Raw genomic sequence first — 23,817 nt, 5'->3', positions numbered from 1 at the left:
GTTAAAGTTCATTTTGTCTGATATTAATATGGCTACGCCCGTTCTTTTTTCATTTCTGTTGGCATGGTATATCTTTTTCCAACCTTTCACTTTCATTCTGCATGCATCTTTGTTGGAAAGATGTATTTCTTGTAGGCAGCAAATAGATGGGTTTTGTTCCTTAATCCATTCAGCCAGTCTGTGCCTTTTAACTGTAGAGTTGAGTCCATTAATATTCAATGTGACTATTGATAAGTAGTGACTTTGCCCTGCCATTTTCCCAAAGATATTTTCTAGTATATGCTTTGAGCTTCCTATGATCTTTTACTGGTAGGCTTTCTTCTTTTACCTTCTTTCATATTGATGACCGTGTTTCTGAGTTTCTGTGTGTAACACATCTTTAAGCATTTTTTGTAGGGCTGGACGAGTGGTGACAAAGTCTTTCAATTTCTGTTTGGTATGAAAGGTCTTTATTTCACTTTCATTCACAAATGAGAGCTTTACAGGATATAATATTCTGGGCTGGCAGTTTTTCTCTCTTAGTACCTGAGCTATATCTTGCCATTCCCTTCTAAGCCTGTAGTGTTTCTGATGAGAAGTCAGCTGTGAGTCTAATTGGGGATCCTGTGAGTAATCTGATGTTTCTCTCTTGCACATTTTAGGATCTTTTCTTTATGTTTCACTGTGGTGAGTTTGATTACAACATGTTGTGGTGAGGATCTCTTTTGGTCAGGTCTATGAACTTCCTGTACTAGGATGTCTCTGTCCTTCTCCAAACCCGGGAAATTTTCTGCTAGTATCTCACTAAAAAGGCCTTCTAATCCTTTCTCCCTCTCCATGTCTTCAGGAACTCCTAGAACCCGAATGTTGGGTTTTTAATAGTATCCTGTAGATTCCAGACAATATGTTTTAGATTTCTAATTTCTAATTTCCTCCTCTTTATTTTGGTTTGATTGTATACTTTCCTGTTCTCTGTCTTCTAAGTCCAATATTCTCTCTTCTGCTTCACTCATTCTGTTTTTAAAGCTCTCTAATGTGTTTGTCATTTGATCTATTGAATTCTTCATTTCATTTTGATTTCTCTTCACTATCACAGTTTCATGTTCTACTAGTTGCTTCATTTCATTTTGATTCCTCCTTAATATTTCATTTTCCCATGAGAGATTTTCTATCCTGCCAAGTAAGGATTTCTGTAGTTCAAGAATCTGTTTTTGAGAATTTTAAGAAATTCCTATCAATTTTTTGAGATCTATTTCTTGCATTTCTTCTATCTCATCATCTTCATAATCTTGAAGTGGGGTGTCTTGTTCATTTGGGGGCATCATAGTGTCTTCCTTGTTCTTGTTTCTTCAGTTTCTACATTTGTTGCTTGGCATTGTGGTGATATTCTTTGGTTTCTTTGCTGTAGTGGTTTTTCTCATTATACTAGAACTCTAGATTAAGTGGACTGTCTGCTTTTATGGATCCTGAGAGGATCCATCCTTAGAGGATCCTTGATGGGTGTTGCCAGATAGCTCTGTTTGGTTCTTCAGGGTTAAGGGTCTGCCAAAGGTGACTCACCCAGGTTATTCTTTCTCTCTCTAGCGCTCTCTCTCTCTCCCTTTTTTTACTCAGAAGGGAAGCAATTCTGCACAGCTGAGCAAAATTGAGGGTATTCGATGTATGAAATCTGGCCCCTGTGGTTATTCGTCTGCTCTACCTCAAGGACCACACAAAGGGTCTATGCAGCCCTCAGTGTGGTCTCAAATTTCTCTGCAATCTCCCACCAGGATGCCAAGGTTACCAAATTTGTGTACTCAGTGAGTTCTCTCGCCCACCCTCAGATTTCACAGTCTCAGTTCATCAACTCTACACCTTCACTAGGTGCTAACCTCCTGTTATTTCTCCCCACCAGAGTCAGGTTTTTCTGCTTGGCTGATGGGCACCGCTTTATGTATGTCCAAAATGGTGCCTGCTCTTCGTCTTGCTCGGCTTTGTAAGGTGAGTGGAGAGAGAGGCTTGTGTCCATGCCAGTTCCCCTTATTTATTCATTTTTTCCCTCCTCCAGTCAGCCTCGTGAACTTTCCACCAGCAGTGCATATGATTCTTGTTTCTTGCCAACTGTTTGTCCATGATTAAAATTTTCATATATGTAGTGTGACTTCTTCCTTCTTGATTTGTATTCCTTTGATTTCTTTTTCTTGTCTGATGGCTCTGGCTAAAACTTCCAGAACTATGTTAAATAGCAGTGGTGAGAGTGGGCATCCCTGCCTGGTGCCAGATTTCAGTGGAAATGATTCCAACTTTTCCCCATTCAATAGGATGCTGGCTGTGGGTTTTTTATAAATTGCTTTGATTATATTGAGGAATGTTCCTTCTATACCCAATTTGCTTAGAGTTTTCATCATGAAAGGGTGTTGAATTTTATCAAATGCTTTCTCTGCATCAATTGAGATAACCATATGGTTTTTCTTCTGCAGTCTGTTAATGTGGTGAATCACATTGATTGATTTGCGAATGTTGAACCATCCCTGCATACCAGGGATGAATCCCACTTGGTCTGGGTGGATGATTTTCCTGATGTGTTGTTGTATTCTATTGGCCAGAATTTTATTGAGGATTTTTGCATCTATGTTCATCAGGGATATTGGTCTGTAATTTTCTTTCAGTGCTGCATCTTTCTCTGGCTTAGGGATTAAGGTGATGCTGGCTTCATAGAAAGAATTTGGGATTCCCTCTTCTTCGATTGTTCTGAATAGTTTGCGAAGAAATGGGATTAGTTCTTCTTTAAATGTCTGGTAGAATTCAGCAGTGAATCCATCTGGTCCTGGGCTTTTCTTTGTTGGGAGGGCCTTTATTACTGTTTCAATTTCTGTTTCAGTTATGGGTCTATTTAGGTTTTCGATGTCTTCCTGGTTCAATTTAGGTAGGTTGCATGAGTCCAGGAATCTATCCATTTCTGATAGGTTTTCCTGTTTGCTGGCATACAGGTCCTTGTAGTAATTTCTGATGATTCTTTTTATTTCTGTGGTGTCTGTTGTTACGTTTCCTTTTTCATCTCTGATTTTATTGATTTGGGTCTTTTCTCTTCTTTTTTTAGTTAGTTGGGCCAATGGGGTGTCAATTTTGTAGTGACATCAGTGTGTTTTTTTTTACAATTTTCTGATGAGATATGATGGTTAGAATTTTTTCAAGTGCTTATAATCATTTATAGATGTAATATAGTATGCCTTCTTGGATCTTTATTCCTTTTCAGTTGGGGTGCTTTTTATAATTTTGTTTTAATGATTATATTTTAGATAACAGTTTTTTATCTCAATGACATTGTTTTTTAGTTGTAATGTATCTTCACATCAACAGTGTCATTCAAAAGCATTAAATATGTTACCTACACACTTCTTAATTGTTTGCTTAGATATTGTGAAATTTAATTATCACACCCAAAATCATCTATTTCTTTCCATGTAGATATTTTATTGTTTTGTATTTTTTATTTAAGGATATCATTCATTTTGAGTTACATTGTGCAAAGTCTGTAGCTATGATCATTTTTGTGTGCACTGTTATCCAAATATTTAAGATAGATATTTTTATATTCTTCAGATTTGTTTTGGAAATTACTGAAGTCACTTAAACTGAGTTGTTTCATTTCAAGAGTTAGTTTTATTCTTCCTTAAGTGGTTCCAGGTCACCATTACATTATGAATTATTTTTACCTTTATAAGGCAATTATTTTCTTAAAATTGTCTATGCCCCAAATTGAAGGAGTCTACCCTGGTTAGAGAGAACAGGCTCTATCTCTATATCTACACTCTGATATGTTACCTGTTCCCTGTGATTCCTTGGATGTTTTTGTCCCAGTCATCAGCTTGTTTCCTTCTGTGCATGTTCTGATCAGTCCTCAGCTGAAATACTCCAGGGTAACCCTGGTGATCTGGAGCCTGAAGCTGGCTCACTCTCTCTCTCTCTCTCTCTCTCTACATATATATATATATATATATATATATATATATATTCTTTCATTTTGGGGTGACTATTTTAAGCGTACTGTTTTATTTTCTTTAGTTTAAAATTTTCTTACACATTTTCGATAATACATATATTCCTTTATCACCTATGTATTTAGTGAATATTGTCTCCAAGTTTGGGACTTCCTTCCTTTTCCCTTTACATTCTCTGTCAAAGAGATATTTTTCACTTTAAATGAGGTCCAGTTAGCAATCATTTACTTCAGATCATGCCTTCAGTGGTGTATCAAAAGCTCAGCAGCATATATTCTCTTACACTATTTTCTGGTAGGTTAATAATTCTGCCTATTTAAGTTAATTTTTATGAAATATGTGATTTGCATTACATTATGTTAGATGTCCAATTTTTGAAACACTATTTGTTGAAAGGTTGTCTTTGCTCCATTATATTTTCTATATTCTTTTGTCAATGATCTGCTATCCTTACTCAGACTATTTCTGATTCTGTTGTGCAGATATCTGTCTACTTCTTATTTCACCAATATTGCACTTTCTCGGTTAACTTTCTAAAATTTATTGAAGTTATACATTGCTGACCTTCCTAGTGTGTTCTACTCTTTCACTGCTCTGATGGCTATTCTGGGACTTTCAATTTTCCATATTAAATTTAGAATCAGATTTTGGTTCAACTCACACAATAAGTTGAAATTATTTTGATTGGGGTTGTGTTCAATATAAATGTCTAGTGGAGAAGGACTGATAATCTTAATGATGCTGGGCCTTCTTACCCATTACCATGGAATGCATCTCCAACTATTTAACTCTTCGTTGGTACTTTTCTATAAAGGTTTATAATGTTCCTCATATAAATGTTTTACATATTTTGTTTTACTCTATTGACATTTACATAACTTGTATAATTATACCAGTATATATCTTCAGGGGGATAAATGGAAGTAACATGCTTTATTTAAACTTGAGCCATTTATTGCTGGCATGTAGGAAAACAACTGATCACAAGCATGTGCAATCATGGTATGACTGACCATTGGTTCAAAGAGTAATTTTGTTAGTCCTTTTGCATTTGACAATATAAGTAATTATGTCCTCTTTGCACTAATACCATTTTCTTCCTCAAGCTATGTGCCTTTTATTTCATTTATTATCTATGGCATTAGCTCAGACTTCTAATAGGATGTTGAAAAGTGAGCAAGGACATGCTTGCCCTGCTCCTGTACTCAGTGGTAAAATTTAGAGCTTCCCACCATTATCTGATGTCAGATGAAATGTCGATGTGAATTCTTTTTATTAATTGAGGAAAAAATCACCCCCATTCTAGTTGCTAACAATTCTCATTTATTTATTCATCTATTTCATAATCAGTGTTGTGTTCCATTTTTTTCAGGCATTTTTTTCTGTTGATATATTGGATTTATTCACTGCTCTATTGAATTGACCAAATTATGTTTCTCTTTGGGTCTATTGATGTAATTGATGAATCAAATAGCAAACTATTTTTTTTGACATCTTGAATTTCATACCCTTTGGATTCAATTGAGAATATTATGTTAAGTATATCTGCATATATGTTCTTGAGAGATATTGATCTGTGATTCTTTTTGCTGTATTCTTGTTGTGGAGTTTCATGATAGTGGAATGCTAGCCTCAGACCATATATTCTGACTATTTTCTTGAAAAATATTTAAAAAGTTGGTACAGATTTTCCCTATTTTATAGAATTTTCCTGCAACCCATCAGGAGCCTGATACTTTCTATTTGGGAAGATTATGTAATATTGGTCCAATTCATTTTTTAAAAAATTGTTTATTTGAAAGACAAAAATCCCATCTTATCATTCCCCAAATTATGACAGTAGCTGCAACTGGGCAAGGATAAAGCTATTCATCATAAACACACAATCAAAGTATCCTTTGTGGGTGGCAGGGACACAGTGATTTGAGACATTGATTCCTGACTATCAGAGTACACATTTGCAGGAAGCAAGAACTTGGAGTGGAACCAAAAATTGAAACTCAGACCCTCCAATATGGGATGCAGGCATCATAACCAGCATCCTAATCAATTCATAAAATAACACTACTTGATTGAATTCCTTTAGTAGATACAGACCTATTGAGAATGTTTATTTCTTCTGGTATGAATTGAGGCATACTGTGTTTAGGAATTTGTCCATTTCTTGCAGGTTACAAATCCAATATTTTTATTCTTTAATTTTTTATTTATTTTTTGACAGAGATAGAAGACAGAGAGAGAGAGACAGAAAGAAAGGTCTTCCTTACATTGGTTCACCCCCCAAATGGCCACTACACTGGCACTGCAGTGATCCAAAGCCAGGAGCCAGGTGTTTCCTCCTGGTCTCCCATGTGGGTGCGGGCGCCCAAGCACTTGGGCCATCCTCCACTGCCTTCCTGGCCAGAGCAGAGAGCTGCACTGGAAGAGGAGCAACCAGGACTAGAACCCGGCACCCATATGGGATGCCAGCACCACGGGCAGAGGATTAGCCAAGTGAGCCACGGTGCCGGCCCTCAAATCCAATATTTTTAAAGGGCAATTTAAAAACCATTAATTCAGCATTTTATAAGATTTTATTGGGGAGACTGTTCAGTGCTAGTCCGTTGTTACCAAAGGAAGCAGGCAGTTTTCTTTGACTCCTATGTGTACATTTGTTCAAATAGATAATCCAGATCTTGGGTTGTCACCTTGAACTTGTTTAGTCTATAAATGTCTAATTATCAAACAGTAACTATGAAGACCTCAAACCTCCAAATATTTTTTCTCACACATCTTACCAGGAATTAAAAAGAAATTGTAGGAAGATCGAAGCTAAGCCTTACTGTAGTGCAGATTTCTTACTGCTAATATACAATCCTCTGGTATCTTATGTAGGTAACTTTGATTTTAATAATATGCTAACAGTGTCTTCGTTGGGTTAGCACTTGGATTATCTGCAAACTAAATAGCCTGCGATATATGCTTTCCACTCCATCCCGATAGCATATTCTCCCCACTTCACCTCACGTAGTTTCATGCCGGCCATCCCTCGTTCATGCATTTGTGGAGACTCTGTCCAGCTCTCAAGCTAATATCTTTTAAATTTCCTAATCTTTATTTCCCTCTGTGGACATATTAGACCTAAATTAGCTGCACCCTAATATGATTGCTTTTGCTGTTGATAGGCATAGGCCCTCCTTAAATCCAATCCATTGTGCAATAAGAAGTTAATTGTCCCAAGAAAAAGCCAAAACTTTAGTGCTAGCTTGTGAAATTTTCTTCACTCAATTACCTGAATATTGCATTCCTTACTGTCTTGTTGTTATTATGCCAGGAAATTTCAACTAAGTATTGAAAGGAAAATTATCTGATTTAATTTCTACACTCATATTTTTGAGCCATTGAGAACATATCCTGTTGTAAATATGGGAAAAACATGCATTCAGCAACTATATTTTGATACAATTATAGTGTTCTTAAATCTTCATAAATCACTGGCACTGATAGTTATACATTCTCCTATGGGATTATTTGTTTGATGTCTGTCTCTCCAGCAAGCCACTGATTCAACCCCAGGCCCAGGTTATAGCACACTGCATGTGGATGTGCTTGGTTAGGGCAGGTAGAATGAGCATAAATGATCATGAGCGGTGTATCCCGGATACAGTGCCAACCCAGGAAATTGCAGCACTGGATGGGCCACAGTGGCTCTCTGGGGGAGTTCAGTGTTGAAGATGACAATGGAACAAGGCTTCAGGGGCCAGTTCTGTGGTGCAGTGGGTTAAGCCTCACCTTCAATGTTGACATATCAGAGTGCCAGTTGGAGGCCCCGCTGCTTTGATTCCAATCCAACTTTATGCTAATAAACTTTGACAGACAAAGTTGAGAAAGATGACCAAATAATTTTGTCCCTGCTCCTATGTGTGAGACTTGGATGGAGTTCCAGACTCCTGGCTCTACTGGCCCGGCCTCGGCTGTTGCAACCATTTGGGAGTGAATCAGTAGACAGAAGTATTTCTCTCTGTCTCTGTCTCTGTCTCTGTCTCTTTCTCTCTGTCTCTCTCTTTCTCTTTCTTTTATCCTATCTTTACTCCCATCACTCTTTATTTCAAATAAATAGAATCTTAAAAGAAGCTTTTTAAATAAATAGAATCTTTAAAAAGCACGGCAGAGATGGAGAAGGGCAATGTAATCTCTACCAAAAGCCTTCACATGAGGGTGACTCTGGAGGAAGTCTGGAGACGAGACTTTGTGCCAGCTAACACCAGGATAGTCCAGGATGTCATTTTGGGTGCATTTGGTGAGCAGAGAGCTTTGATGAAAATATAAGACATATTTCAAGAGTTAGGCCAGGAATGTTTTGGAATGGATGCAAAGAGGCTGAATTTGGCTTGTGGGGCCTAGACTGGCCAGAGCTTTTCAGACTTTCCAGATCATGGTCCTGAATAGCAAACTTTGTGAGCCCTAATGCATGAATGTTGAATGTACATCTGCTATTTACTAATTCCATCTACATATTTTAAAATATAAGTTATTTATTTTGTAAAATAAAAAAATTCTTCATCTCAAATGGTAGCCTTGTGTACCCTCTGGGAGACCACTAACCTTGGCCACCTTGGGCTGAGGAGAAGAGGATCATGAAATCCACTTTCAAGAAAACCCTACTTATGGTCTCTGGAGGCTGATAAGGGATGGAAAATGGGGGAGTGATTCAAGGGCTGCTGGCCGAGAAAGACGGACAGTAGTAATGAACGGTTCCACCTTACAGAGAGATCAAAATTGAGGTCCAGGAGGACTACAGGGTCATACTTAAATCCACAAAGTGCCACAGGCTGATTTGATGTGGCCCGAGCATGTGTTCTCATCTGCTGCACAATGCAGAGGAAGTGGCCTTGTGAGAGCTCTTTGGTTGCAGATGACCTGACCCTGTGCAGAGACAGGACTTTCCCTGTGCAGCTGCCCCCATTCCAGGGTCCTCTGAGGGGTCACAGAGGACTCACAGGAATTTACAAGGAGCAGCTGCAGTTGTTCAATCTGGAGAAGAATACCAGAACTGTGTTTTCAGCTTGAAGCTACTTGATGACTGCTCTAGGAAGCCATCTTATATGTCTCCAAAGCAGATATATGGTGCACAGGGTCACAAGAGATTGTTTGAAGGAAGGATTTCCAAGCGGATACAGAATCCATCATTGGAGGTGTATGCAGAGAGTCCATGTCTCTCTGGCATCCAAAATGATTTCCTCAAAGTGTCCTGAGCCCACAGTGGGTTCTTGGATACCCTTGCCTACACTGAATGGGTCTGCCAGCATAGAGATTGCATGGGGCAGGGGGAGACCCAGGCACTTCCTTTGTTCATGAGCTCATCAGCCCTACAGACCTTATCTCTACACTGACCCCCACTTCTTCACAAAAGTCCTTAATGAGGAGGAACAGGCAGAGCCAGTGAGACAGGCTGGAGACCCTACAGGAAAAGAAAGTGGTAGTTTCAGAGATGTTAGCAGATCATTAAACCTCGTAGTGGGCCAGTGGGCAGGAAAGGGGGAGTTCAGAGCCAGGGGGTGAAGCAATCCTGTCTCTGACATCCCCAGCACTCAAACTAGTAGTCCCTAAGTGCCAGACACAAAAGAAATTGGGCCCAGCAGATAAGCTGTTCCACCCAGGGCTCTGTTTCCAAGTCAGCCCCGGGCCACAGGTCCTTGGGAGCCAGTGTATGTGGCACAGACAAGGTCCCACTGCGGGAAGAGGCAACCTCCATAGGCTTTTTGTTCCAAACAGACCAGATGAATGGCCACAGAGGCAGGGAAGAAAAGCCAGGCATTTTAAAAACATAAGAAAGTACTTAAGTCCAGGACTCAGTATCACCTTATGGGCTTCTATCCCCAAGAAGTAGACAACACAGCCGTATGAAGGAGGTGGAATGACAGGAATCTGTGTGGTTGGGGTGAATGCAGGTGGTAGAAGAAGCAGCTCTGAAAGGTTTTGGCAAACCACGTGGCTCAGTATTTCTGGAAAATGTTGGCTCTTGTGTCATCAAAATATTTTGAAGGGCCAGGGAGTCAGCAAAGCACAGGGAAGTGTGGGGAAGAAAATTTAAGCCCCTTGGTGCCAGCACTGTGGTGCAGCGGGTTAACACCCTGGCTTAAAGTGCCGGCATCCCATATGGGTGCAGGAGACAAAGATTACTTTAGCTATAACACTTTGAAAAAACTCAACTATGGGCAATATTTGAGTATAAAACATAATGACAGGGTCTGGTGCTATGGCGTAACAGGTACAGCTGCCACCTGCACTGCTGGCATCCCATATGGGTACCGGTTCAAGTCCCAGCTGCTCCACTTCTTTTTTTTATTTTTTATTTTTTATTTTTTTTAACTTTTATTTAATGAATATAAATTTCCAAAGTACAGCTTATGGATTACAATGGCTTCTCCCCCCACCCCCATAACTTCCCTCCCACCGGCAACCCCCCTCCCCTTTCCTGCTCCCTCTCCCCTTCCATTCACATTCATTTTCTTTTCTTTCTTTCTTTCTTTCTTTTTTTTTTTTTGACAGGCAGAGTGGACAGTGAGAGAGACAGACAGAGAGAAAGGTCTTCCTTTGCTGTTGGTTCACCCTCCAATGGCCGCCGTGGCCAGCACGCTGCGCCAGCTGCTCCACTTCTGATCCAGCTCTCTGCTGTGGTCTAGGAAGGCAGCGGAAGGTGGCCCAAGAGCTTGAGTCCCTGCACCCATGTGGGAGACTCAGAAGAAACTCCTGGCTCCTGGCTTCAGATCGTCACAGCTCCTGCCATTGCAGCCATTTGAGGGGTGAACCAATGGATGGAGGACCCCTCTCTCTCCCTCTCTCTTTCTCTCTCTCTTTCTGCCTATCCTCTCTCTCTGTGTAACTCTTTCAGATAAATAAATCTTTTAAAAAAGAAAATTTAAGCCCCACATCTCTAGGACTCATTCTTTGAAATCAAACAGGCTCCATCTCTGGGCCTACACAAACATTGGGCGATAAAAGAATTGGGATCACTAAACTGAAGCATCAGTAATGATCGACATGCTATAAGGAACAAGGCATGGGCCAGCATGTTCTGCACTCAAAATTAAGGCAGAGAGCATTTCCAGTTTTAGGAAAAGCAAACTGAGGCACAGGGGAGGGAAGCACAGCTTGTAGCCCATAGTTTCTGAGCAGAACTCACAGAGAAGTCTCTCACCTTTTCCCCCTTTCTACAGAGGCATAGGAAAGGCAAATGCCAGCATGTTGGGAGAGGACTGACCACACCACACACCCCCAGGCCAGGGCTTACTCCAGGGCAGGGATATCTTTTCCCCATATCCTCCCATTTCTCCAGTGAAAGACACTGGTTCCCCAGATCCTCACTTGACTGACAGGCCCCAGGAACCCTGAAAAAATGTTCCCTCTACTCCCATGCCCAAGACACACCCAGCTCTGGGAATTGAGCCGAGCTCATTTTACACCAGATTGCCTCACAGTTGTACTCAATACTGAATGAACTAAACAGGTGAACACATTATGACTTGGGCGCCATGAGGCAGGACCACTATCATAAATGCACCAAGGCCATGCCAGGGAGGAGCCCACACTCTTGTCCACACTGTGCCATTGACTGACAGGCACACACAGTGTCCTCTGGGTTGCACACTGATCCTTAACCATTAGTTTTTGGTGCTTCACTGAATTCCACTTCCAATCCACCTGCATGGATTTAGAGGGAACAGTGCAGAATGCAGTGGCAGCTAATGTGGGTGTGGTGTTGGAGTGATGTGACTAGACTACCCTCGCTTGTCTCTTCCTCTCTCCCACCACTTCTGTCTTTAAAATAACTGTTTTTTAAAGTTTTTAAAGATTTATTTGAGAGATAGTTATAGACAGAGAGGAGAGACAGAGAGAGTAGTCTTCCATCCACTGATTCACTCCTCAGCTGGGCTGATCAAAGCCAGGAGCCAACAGCTGCTTTCATATCCCCTATGTGGGTTCAGGGACCCAAGCTTGGGCCATCTTCCACTGCTTTCCCATGTATGTTAGGATTGGAAGTGGGGCACCAGGACAGAAAACAGTACCCACAGCACAGAGAGCTGGACCAGAAGAGGGGCAGCTGAAATTTGTAGCAGCACCCTTACGGGATACTGGTACTTCAGGCACTCTTAACCTACTATAGGTGCCAACTCCCTCTAATTTTTTATTCTAAAGAAAGAGTGAAAAGCCCTCACCCCACACTCCAACTCTCTTCTCAACTCTCTGATGTATGAGGGAATTAGATCCACTGCTCCATGAAGCCCAGCCATTCAGGGCCTCCCTCTTGATTTCCTTTTACACCTGAGCAATCCTGGGTGCCCCCACACTTACTGTCTACACCTGTGCACTTGTACACATTCCCTCTATATCCAGGTCTCCCCTATGCATCCCTTCTAGACCCAGGAATCCTGACACATCCCTTCTACACCCTGATCAACTCCACACACCCCTCTACACCCAGGTGCCCCCATGCGTTCTATCAACACTGGGGTGTCCCCACTGCACCTTTCCACACCCAAGCACTCCAATGGATCCCTTCTATCCCCTAAGCACTCCCAGGCTGCTTTTCTACACCTGAGTGCCCCCATTTAACCCTTCTACACCTGGGCCTCCACCACATATCCATTCTACTTCTGGGCCACTTGCATCACTTCTTTACCTCCATGCAGCCCATCTACACCTAGATCTTCCCCATATAGGTGAGATCACGGTCACTGTGTGTCTGTCATCTCCAAGTTCCTCAGCACTTACCTTGCTATGCTATGTGATATTGGGAACTCAGACATGATTTTTATCTGGTTCCCATTTTCCAACCTCCCACTACCTTTCCCTCCACCCCTCAACCTACAGCCTCTAGGAGTCACCAGTTCACCAATCTGTGGTTTATATTAGCTTCCACATATGAGAGAGAACATGTGTTGTTTGTCTTTTTGTGGCTGACATGTTTAATTTAACATGATGTCCTCCAATTCCAACTATTTAGCTATAAATAAAAAGGCTGCATCGTTATGACTGACAAATCTTCTATTGTATGTATATGTCCACATTTTCCTTATCCATTTATCTGACGATGGGCACCTTGGTTAATTCTCCATCATGTTCTTTATGACAGATTAGTTGTTATTAAATTATTTTCCTCATATGTGTCATCAGCAGCCAAATATTATCATTAAAATGGATCCTGGAGTTGCTGGGCAGATTAAATAAGATGACACATGTAGAACTTTTAATTCAGGGTTTGGTATGAAACAGTAAATGTGTGCTTAATAAATTTTAGTCTCTATAATTATTTATCATATTAAAATAAAAATAACATGTCCTATCCAGGAATACAGGGCCTTGTTAAGAAGAAATCTATCTATAAGCTTATATATTTTCTCTGAAAGCAGTCCTCATTATGAAATAAATAAATCCCTAATGTTTGCTTATTTTTCAAGATTTTATTTATTTGTTTGAAAGGCAGAGTTAAACAGAGAGAGAAGGAGAGGCAGAGAGAGAGAAGAGAGAGGTCTTCCATCCCTGGTTCACTGCCCACCTGGCCGCAACAGCCAGATTGTGCAGATCCAAAGCCAAGAGAAAGGAGCTTTCTGCAGTTCTGTCACATGGGTGCAGAGGCCCAAGGACTTGGGCCATCTTATAATGCTTTCCCAGGCCACAGCAGAGAGCTGGATCAGAAGTGGAGCAGCTTGGACACAAAGCAGTGCCCATTTGGGATGCTGGCACTGCAGGAGGCAGCTTAACCCATTACTCTAAAGTGCCAGCCATTGCTTATCTTTTAATTAATAATTAAACATGAAGATCCCATTTTCCATCACTCTGAAGGAGTGATGGGAGTGTGATGCATGAATGTTATTCTTCAAGGTCTAGCTGGGGGATGGGTAGAGCTTCAGAGAAAGCACAAGTCCATAAGAAGACTGGCAGGAGGATGGTCACAACCCTGCAGTCTGAAGGAGTCTTCAGATTTCACAGTATGCTTGCAGTAGATGCCCACATAGCTCATGTTTAATGGAAGATTGAGTGCTTCTGTTCTTGGATCACACCATCAAGGAAGAGGTAAATTGTAGCCCGGGGTGGGGGACTGGATTTTTGAAGAATAGAACCGGAAACACCTATATCAGGTGATGGCTAGGAGATCTGTATCCTGCAAAATAAAATTTATGAGGACTGGAAAAATTGGGGGTACATTTGAATTGGAGTCAGGAATAGAATGAAGCCCCAAAGATGTGTGTGGAATGTGCTATGGGAGAAAATGATTGTTTTAATTTGAAATTTAATAACATGTCAAGAATATGGGGCAGAAAATTGTCAGGGTCCAGGGTGGGAGTCATAATGAAATTCCAGATCTCCCTGTAGTTGAAGGAAAAGTAACATGAATTTGCTGGAAAGAGACCCGTATACATGGTGTAGGTTCATATAGCACAGGGCAGGAAACACAGCCTCAGCTCAGACCTTCACCACTGTCTCAGTTCAACTAAAGAACAGGGAAGTGGGTCACAGAGGAGGGTGTGTGGTCTAAATGCCAATGGCCATGGCACAACTGTTAGAGGGGAAAAAGAATTCAGTTACTACCTTTTGATATCTAAACCACATTCTTAATGTAGGGATCCTGGTAAATAAATCGAGAAAGCCATGCTTGCTATTCTTGTTAAAATACATTAGCATTTCTCTAAAGTAAATGAACAATTTGGAGAATGGAAGTGAATCTCTGTTGTAAATGTTATAATTGTGAACTACTCTAGAGTTAGGGGAACATTTCTCCCTGCTTCTCACCATGAATTTGTTAGGTGCTTTTATATAAGTTTCATGCTACCTTTTAAAAAATACTTCTGGTTTTGGTATGTAAACATTTTATGTTGTCAGCTGTGGGAGCAGACACTAATATATGTCTCTTCTTCACTGCAAATTATTTAGTCATTATATGATGACTTTCCTCAGGACTGCAATTGGAGGAGCCCACCAGTGCTCTGTAGCTCTTTAATAAATGGAACAGACTTTTTAAAAGTGTTTATTTCTAATTATGATATGTTTTAAATAGCAAAAAATTGTTTAGATTGCAGAGATAATATACAATTGTCCCTCTATATACTTGAGTTGGTTCTAGGAACCTCCTGGATATGCAAATCTACTGATGCTCAAGTTCTTCACATAAAATGGCATATCATTTGTATTTGGCCTACATATATTTTCTTTATTCTTTAATTCACATCTAGATGACTTTTAACACTGACTACAATGTAAATGCTATGGAAATAGTTGTTGTACTTTGTTGTTTAGGAGTCAGTGACAAGAAAAAGACCTGTATGTATCAGTATAAGCACAATTTTTTTCATATTTTATATCCTCAGTTGGTTGAATACACAGATTTGGATCCACAGATAAAAGGTGTGTTGATGATACAAACCATGTACAACCTGATGGGACACCCAGATATAAAAAATGCTAATATGTTTTCTTTTCTTTTAGATTATTTTTTATTTGAAAAGCACAGTTAGAGAGAAATCTTCCATCTACTAGTTCCATCCCAAATGGCCAGAGCTTTGCCAATCCAAAGCCAAGAGCCAGGAGGTATTCAAAGTCCCCCATGTGAGTGCAGGTGCCCAGGTTCTTGGGCCACCTTCCACTGTTTTCCTATATCCATTAGCAGAGAGCTGGATCAGAAGTGGAGCAGCTAGAACTTTAACTGGAGCCCATATTTGATAATGGTGCCACAGGTTGCAGCCTTACTCACTATGCCACTGTACTGGCCCCAACTTATTTTTGTTTATTTTGTAAAACAATGTCTCAGGGGCCAGTGTTGTATAGCAGATAAATGCTTCCACCCCTATGCTGGCATCCCATATGGATGCTGTTTTGTGTCTCAACTGCTCCACTTTCAATTCAGCTCCCTGATAACAGCCTGGGAAAAGCAGAGGAAGATGGCCCAAATGTTTTGGCACTTGTCAGCCATGTGAGAAACCTACATGAAGTTCCCAGCTCCTGCTTTCAGCCTGTCTCAGCCATGGCTGTGGCAGCCATCTGAAAGTGAACCAGCAGATAGAAGATATTCTCTCTCTCTCTCTCCTTTGTGTGTGTGTGTTGTGTGAGTGTAACTCTATCTGTAACTTATTTAAAGCTTATTTATTCAAAAGGCAGAGGTACAGAGAAAGGGAGAGACATGGTAGGGGAAGAGAGAGAGAGAGAGAGAGATCTTCCATTCACTCATTCAGTACCCAAATGGCTGCAACAGCTGGAGCTGGGCCTATCTGAATCCAGGATCCAGGAGCTTCTTCAGGTCTCCCACCTGGGTGCAGAGGCCCAAGCACTTGGGTCATCTTCCACTGCTTTCCCAGGCCATTATTCAGAGAGCTTGATCAGAAGAGGGGCAGCTGGGATTTGAACTAGCACCCACGCTGGTACTGCAGCCAGAGGCTTAATCTACTACACCACAGCCTAGTGCCCTTTCTCATAGGTAAATTGATCTTTACAAAAAAAGAAAAAAGAAAAATGAAACTTTCTCATGAAAACAAAAAACAGCTAATGCCTTACCCTGGGCTGGCATTGTGGCACAGCATGTTAAACTTCTGCTTTCAATACAGCATCCTTATCAGAGTGCCAATTCAAACCCCAGATGCTCTGCTTTTGATCCAGTTTTCTGCTGATGTACCTTGGAAAGTAGCAGACTATGGCTTGTGTATTTTAGTAATTGCCACTGATGTGGAAGACTTTCTTGGAATTCTGCTCCTGTCTCCGGGCTGGCAGAGCCCTAGCTATTACTGTGATTCAGGGAATGAATAACTGTGTGGAAGCTGTCTCTCTCTCTCTCTCTCTCTCTCTCTCTCTCTCTCTCTCTCTCTCTCTCTCTTTCTGTGTTTTCCTCCCTTTCAAGTTATAATTATTTGAAAAAAGCAAAAGACCACCCATCTGCTTCCCCAGAGTTACACTTCATCCTGAAATAGGCATATGTGCTCATAATTACTGTGCATGTTTAATTTTACTGAATAGGTATAACTAACTTGTATTAGTTATTTATTGCTGTGTAACAGTCTTCTCCAAAACATAGCAGCTGTTTGCCACCCTGCACTGTTCCTGAGAGTCAGGGATGGATGAGTGGCTGCGATGTTTGAATGGTTGAGTCTAGCCCTGTGTCTACAGAGATCACTTCTATTTACTAACTTACTGGCTGGCAGAAATGCTCCATTCCTCATGTGATCAGCAGCACAACTGCCTGTTAATTAGAACAGGGCACTGGGTCATCCCAAAGCAAGTCATCTCAGAGACAGTGCAACTGAGCATCAGAGACAGAAGCTATCATTTTATTATATCAAATCTTGAAGTGACAGCCATCACTTTTGCCATAATCTGTTGGCTGCACTGGACAAATATTTTGCATGTGGGAAGGAACCAGAAAACCTAAACACCAGCAAGGAGGGTTCTTTGGGAGTCATTGTGTAGCTGTTGATTTTGTTATTAAAATTAAATTTTCTAAACATATGTTTCTATGAATGCAAGATCATTTGTTTTCATTGCTGTGTCGTATCCTGTTGTATGAATAGACCTAGATTAGGTATTCTGTCTGCCTTGACTAATTTGAGAGTGGTTTCTAATATTTGCAGTTCTAAATAGTATTGCAATGAACAGATTTGTGTTGTGAAAGGAATCTTCTAGAATTGAAAATTTTAAGCATTTTAGTATGCCAGTTTTCAGCATTGCAACTGCTGATTTAGTGTTCAGTTATCCTACTTCTGAAGAGGAAGGCTGGGGATGTTTTTTATAGGATGAATTTCTTTAGTTATTCCAATTGTAGTTGTACTTTTATATTGGAAAACTGCATTTTGGCATTTTCTGCCTGCTTATTTGTTTCCAAAATTGAGAACATGCTTCTGTTTCAAATCTCACTGGGCATAGATTTTTTTTTTATGAACACTAAACTACAAATTGGCAGGTCATTGTTTCTTTCATTTATTTTCTGAAAATGTTATCTGAATTTGACCTGATCTATTCCCAAATATCAGCTGTAAGCACACTTTATCAATTTCTTATTATCTAAGATCTTGGTTTATCACTTCTAGAGATTGCTTTTTCCAATGTATACTCTCTCCTATCACTGGGTTTCATCTTCACGCAGTTTAATATTTCTCCCTCCAATATAAAGCAAAACCTATGACAACAGTAGCTGTTAGAAGTGAAAACAAACTTTAACCTACAATACAACACCAATATAGTCATAGCATTCATAAATTAGTGCAAGGTGAATGAATACAATACTAATGTAAACAGAATGCATGATTTCTTAATAACAATATTGAAAAGTAGTTTCTAGGCCTGCACCATGACTCACTAGGCTAATCCTCCACCTGTGGTGCCAGCACCCTGGGTTCTAGTCCCATTTGGGGCACTGGATTCTGTCCCAGTTGCTCCTCTTCCAGTCCAGCTCTTTGCTGTGGCCCAGGAAGGCAGTGGAGGATGGCCCAAGTGCATGGGAGACCAGGAGGAAGCACCTTGCTCCTGGCTTCAGATAGGCACAGCGCGCCGGCTGTGGGGGGTGAACCAATGGAAGGAAGATCTTTCTCTTTGTCTGTCTCTCTCTCTCTCTCACTGTCTAACTCTGCCTGTCAAAAAAAAAAAAAAAGACATGACAACTTTTTGAGAACAAGGCTTCTGACTCTAGCAGTTATTAACTCTTAACTTTTAACTCTTACCAGTATTTGTTGACACAGAAATTATAAGGTGATGGATACTTAGATTTCTCAATCAACCATATAATTTTCAGGAAAAAATTGCCACTCACCACCAGCTATCAGTCTGAAAATGTTCATGGAAAAAAGCAAATAACTATTTATTTATTTATTGGGTCCAGTGCTGTGACATAGTAGGTAAAGCCACCTCCTACAGTGCCCACATCCTATATGGGTACCTATTCGAGTCTTGGCTGCTCCACTCTCATTCCAGCTCTCTGCTATGGCCTGGGAAAGCAGTAGAAGAAGGCCCAAGTCCTTGGTCCCTGCATGTGCATGGGAGACCCGGAAGAAGCTCCTGGCTCCTGGCTTTGGATCAGCATAGCTCTGGCCATTTCAGCCAACTGGGGAGTGAACCAGTGGATGAAAGACCCCTCTTTCTCTCTGCCTCTCCTTCCCTCTCTGTATAACTAACTTTCAAATAAATAAGTAAATCTTGAAAAAAAAAAGCCCTCTATGATACTCCTCATTGCTTGCATGTAAATATGCAGATTGACTTTTGCTAACATACGGAGATCAATGTACTTCCCTGGCATGGAGCTCTCTGAAGAGTTTAAATGCTGATCTGTGTGCTTTCATTTTATTTGCTTATCATCCAGACTGCATTTATTAAATGTCTATCTTGAATTTCACACTCTACAAATCTGTATCAACTGTCTTGATATTTAATAGTATTTACATATTTATTACCTGAGCTAATCCTCATAACTTCCCTCTCTTGAATTGCTATGCCTTTCACATTGTGCTTTTTTCATACAAATACAAAATCAACTTTTGTATGCTACTTTAGAATGTATAAAAGGCCTTTTGTGTAAGATTTGCAGAAAAAGTAAAAACTTAGCTTCTAGTACTTGAACTTACTTGGACATGTGAAACTGACAAAAAGGACTTGGTTTTCTCATTACAGATGAGAAAGAGGTATGAAGAGACTGTTCCAACAGTTAGATTCTATTGATCAGGCATAGACTCTAATTAGGTCTCAGGTAGACACACATCTAGATTTTTCTCCTTACGGTCTCTGTGTCAGAATTCCCAGCCTACGAGTGACTTTCACAGTCTATGAGTGAATTCTAATATCCAAGGTTCTCAGTCAAAAATGTATTGAGGCTTGTGTTGGTGAGATGAAGCATGTATCTATATATTACACACATTTAATAAATAGGCATTGAATCATATGAAAGTGAACTTGGATATAAGAATACCATGCAAAGACTTTTTTGAGATGAAGACGATATGTTTAAAAAGTTATGGTCTTACAATTTGCAAACAAGTTTTAAAATGTGTTACTGGAGTGCTTGTTTGGCACAGTGATTAAACCTTCCACATCCCATTCAGAATGCTTGGGTTCAAGTCCCAGCTCTGCTTCTGATTCTAGCTTCCTGTTAATGGAACCCTGCTGGATAGCAGGTGATGGCTCAAGTATTGGAGTCCCTGCCACCTACGTGGGAGCACTAGATTGAGTTCTTGGCTTCAGCCTGCTCCAGCTCTGGTTGTTGCAGACATTTGGAGAATGAACAGTGAATGTAAGAGCTCTCTCTGCATTTCAAATAACTGAAAATAAATACACAAAACTTTTCTTTTTTGAAAGGCAGAGTTACAGAATGAGAGGGAGAGACAGAGATGTCTTCCATCCACTGGTTTTCTCCCCAGATGGATGCAACAGCCAGGTCTGGAGCAGGCCGAAGCCAGGAGTCAGGAGCTTCCTGTGGGTCTACCATGTGGATGCAGGATTCAAAGCACTTGTGCCACTTTGGGCCAATTCCCCAGGTGCATTAGCTTAGCAGGGACCTGGATTGGAAGTGGAACAGACTGGACTGAAACCAGTGCCCATATGGGATGATGCTGATGGAATTATAAATTCCTATGCCACAGTGCCAACCCCACAAAACTTCTTTTAAGTGTCTTGCTGTTGCCTGAATGATTTTCCTTACCCCCTAACTATTCTTCCTAGTAACAAGGCAGATTTTGCTCTCCAAGTCAAACCTGGAGTTCCTAGTACTGGCAGATCACCCTGAGAGCATGCTGACTGGATTCAGTTTGCCGACACAGATTTCATGTTTTCTTCTGACAGGTCTAATGCAAAGAAAGGAGAGAGTCCAGAGTAATCAGTGCCTTGCTGTTTACCTAACTGTCCACTCAGAGGCCTGAGAGAGAACCACTGGAATATGCACTGTCAAATTCTGGACATAATATCCAAAATTTACTCACGTCATAGGTGAGGGACTCTGTCCTTACCAATCATTTTAAGTCTGCAGGGGTAGTGAGGAGTGGTTTCTGAAAAATTCACAAATGCAGCTATTCAAGTAAGTTGCTCCCACCCCCACCGCAACCCTATATACATTGTGTTCGCTAATTAAAGGTTCTGGTGAGTTCTCAGCTGACCAGCAGTGACTCAAGTAGAAAGCCGACTCCTCTCACTGTCAGACTCAAAGACCCTAGTGCATGCCAGCGGTGAGCTCACTGTGCCCCGCTCTCCTCCCTTGCAAACAGGATGCTGGACTCCCTGTGCCACTAGGAAGCCAGGAGCAGTTCCACAGGCCCAGGAGCACAGACGCCCACCCAGAGCCCACCCAAAAGCAGGCCCACCTCAGGTGTCACCTTCTAACAGTCACTGTCTCCTGCTGCCCGAGACTACCTGGCCAAAGGTTGCAGAGTTCCTGGTTCGCCCGCCCATTGAGGGAAGCAGAGGCACAGCTGTGCTTTCCGGAAATCCGTTCAGCTGGGGCCAGAGATTCTGCAGGCTAGGGGAAAGGAGGATCTGGGCCAGCCTGCGCCATAGCTCTGCGGCATGGAAAAATTCGTCGCCCTCTGCGGGCCTGCAGGTCGTGGCGTCTCGCCAGATGGCACTCTAAGGGGTAGTCTCAGACCTCAGCAGCTCCCTGGCTTCCAGCCAGTCAAAGGGCTTCAGTGCCCACCTCTGGCTCAGGCTCCGCCCCTGCCGTAGGTCTTCAGCCAACCATTGCTGTAGAGGGGCGGGGCTGGGCAAGAGAGACCCTGCCCCCAGCCTGGCCAGCTATAAAGGCTGCGGCCCACTGCAGGGTGCGGGTTAGTAGTTGTGTGTACACGGGTGAATGTTGTGTGGCACCAAGAGTGTGGAAAAGCAGAAGACGAAACGGTCCTCGTGAGTACATGCGGCTTCCTGTACACGCGGCACTTTAGGATATTCTGTAACCTGAACATCTGCAGAAAAGCCTAGCGCACAATGCGAATTTACTTGGGGAAATTGTATCTACAAGGGCTGTGCTCGCTTTGTGAGTGCGGACACTGAGGAGGGCTTGGAAGGAGGCAGGTAGAGGGTGCTGGGGCCCGGTGGAGTGGCCTTGTGTGCGGCCGAGAAAGGTTTCGTCCCCAGGACCTCTGGCCATGCTGCGCCCTTGATCATCCTGTGCTGTTGCTGGGTGGAGGGGGAGGGCGGGAAATCCTTTACCTTTATTTTAAAATCAAGATTGATGTATTGAGGGTTCTTGTCTATTTAGATAAGAATTCTAAGTATCGAGTTTCTGTAAATGAGAAAACATTGTACAGCCTAGCGTTTAGAGTGTGAGAGAAATGCACAGGAAGGTGAGGGCTTTATTAAGAGGAAGGGGGTCAGAAATTGAAAGCGGCTGTTGCACACCAGGTTTTTCCAGGGAGTAGACCAGAGGCTGCAAGGGAGAGAGAGCACATGGGCAGGAGTGCAGCGGCAGGGCAAGCCAGCAGTCTCCAGAGGCAGCCAGAAGGCCCCACACCAAGAGATGTGGGGTGAACAAGGGCCATGTGCAAGCCTTCACAGGCCAGAGCCACAGGGAGAGGAAAAACCGTGCAGGCGGGAATGACCACAGAACCACGTGGTGCGGGCAGACAGCGGAGGGGCTGCCAAAAGGCTGTGTGCCTGGAGGCTTGGGAGGGCAAGGGCAGGCCCAGAGGGCTCTGTGCTTTTTATGCACTCCCCAAAGGGGCGTGATTAGTTGTCTGATTGGCAAGCTGGGAATACAGGTGGGATACATAGGGGTTAGGGGCATAGTTTTCCAGCTCCTGAATCTGATTAATTTAATCCTCTATGCCTGCTCATATCAGGGGAAGTGCTTTTGCTGGCTGAAGACTTCCTTTTGAGTCCTTTCTCACTTTTTCATGATAAAGCTGTTCTCACAGTCATGACTTTGGAACAAATCATAGTTCTTCAGTGTCTTCCTCAAAGGAGTGTTGTGGGTCAGAGGGGTGCGAGGCTGCAGGCCATTCGTCACTCCCTATGCATGGTCTCTGGTGCATCCAGGACTGAAGGTGGAAGGCAATTAACCTTGCAAAGAAACTGCCACCTTTTGGGGCCAGAAATAGCATCTTTTTTTTTTTAAGGTTTATTTGAAAGAGTTACAGAGAGGGAGAGGCAGAACAAGGGAAGTCTTCCAACCTCTGGTTCACTTCCCTAAATGGTTACAAGGGGCTGGGAGAGGATGGAGCCAGGAGCTTCTGGGTCTTGGACTAGGGTATAGGGGTCCAAGGACTTGGGCCATCCACCACTGCTTTCCCAGGTGCATTAGCAGGGAACTGAATTGAAAGTGGAGCAGCCTGGATTCAAACCATTGCCAATATGGGGTGGGTGGCTTAATTCATAGTGCCAGGCCCCAGCATCTGCTATTTGGACTGTTTAGTGTATTAAGATATCTTTGTGATGGGGCTGGCACTGTGGCATAGCAGGTAAAGCCACTGCCTGCAGTGCTGGCATCCCATATGGGTCCAATTCCCAGTTGCTCCACTTCCAATCCAGCTCTCTGCTATGGCCTAGGTGCCGCTCCCTTGCCCGCAAAGGAACTACACTGTTCGCAGCTTATCAGTCTTCAGTAGACTTTTAATGAGAAAATAACAGTGACAGAGAAAGAATGAAGGGAGGAGAGTGGACAGAAAAGCCCCCTCCTTCTTCAGCACACAGCTTATATACAAAATCTGGCCAATTGCAAGCGGGCTCAAGTCCATGCACGGAGCACTCCAATCCACTGTCTGTTCACACAGTGTGCACGCGTCTTCGGGCCAATCAGATGAGGCGTCACGCAGCAGGCAGGCTCACTGCGCGGTCCTCAGCGCCATCTTGTTGTTTACAACATTCTCAACTCCTCTGGAAAGTCCCGACCGTGGGAAAGCATTGCCCTAACCGAAACTAGCAACAT

The 23,817-nt window shown here is 42.2% G+C and overlaps 1 long non-coding RNA gene across 2 annotated transcripts in view; it reads left to right on the top strand.

The window, feature by feature from the left end:
- Positions 1–21,663: 21,663 nt before the first annotated feature.
- Positions 21,664–23,817, top strand: part of LOC127487604 (uncharacterized) — a 66,839-nt gene continuing 64,685 nt past the window's right edge. For both annotated transcript variants that reach the window (XR_016222460.1, XR_016222458.1), the window contains exon 1: positions 21,664–21,797. This is a non-coding gene — a long non-coding RNA (uncharacterized LOC127487604). The remainder of the gene's footprint in view (positions 21,798–23,817) is intronic.

The sequence above is a fragment of the Oryctolagus cuniculus genome, chromosome 1 (genome assembly GCF_051225735.1).
Source record: "Oryctolagus cuniculus isolate XC-2025 breed Fujian yellow rabbit chromosome 1, ASM5122573v1, whole genome shotgun sequence".
Lineage (NCBI taxonomy): Eukaryota > Metazoa > Chordata > Mammalia > Lagomorpha > Leporidae > Oryctolagus > Oryctolagus cuniculus.
Note: the sequence above shows the minus strand (reverse complement) of the source record. Positions and strands in the feature narration are given on the sequence as shown.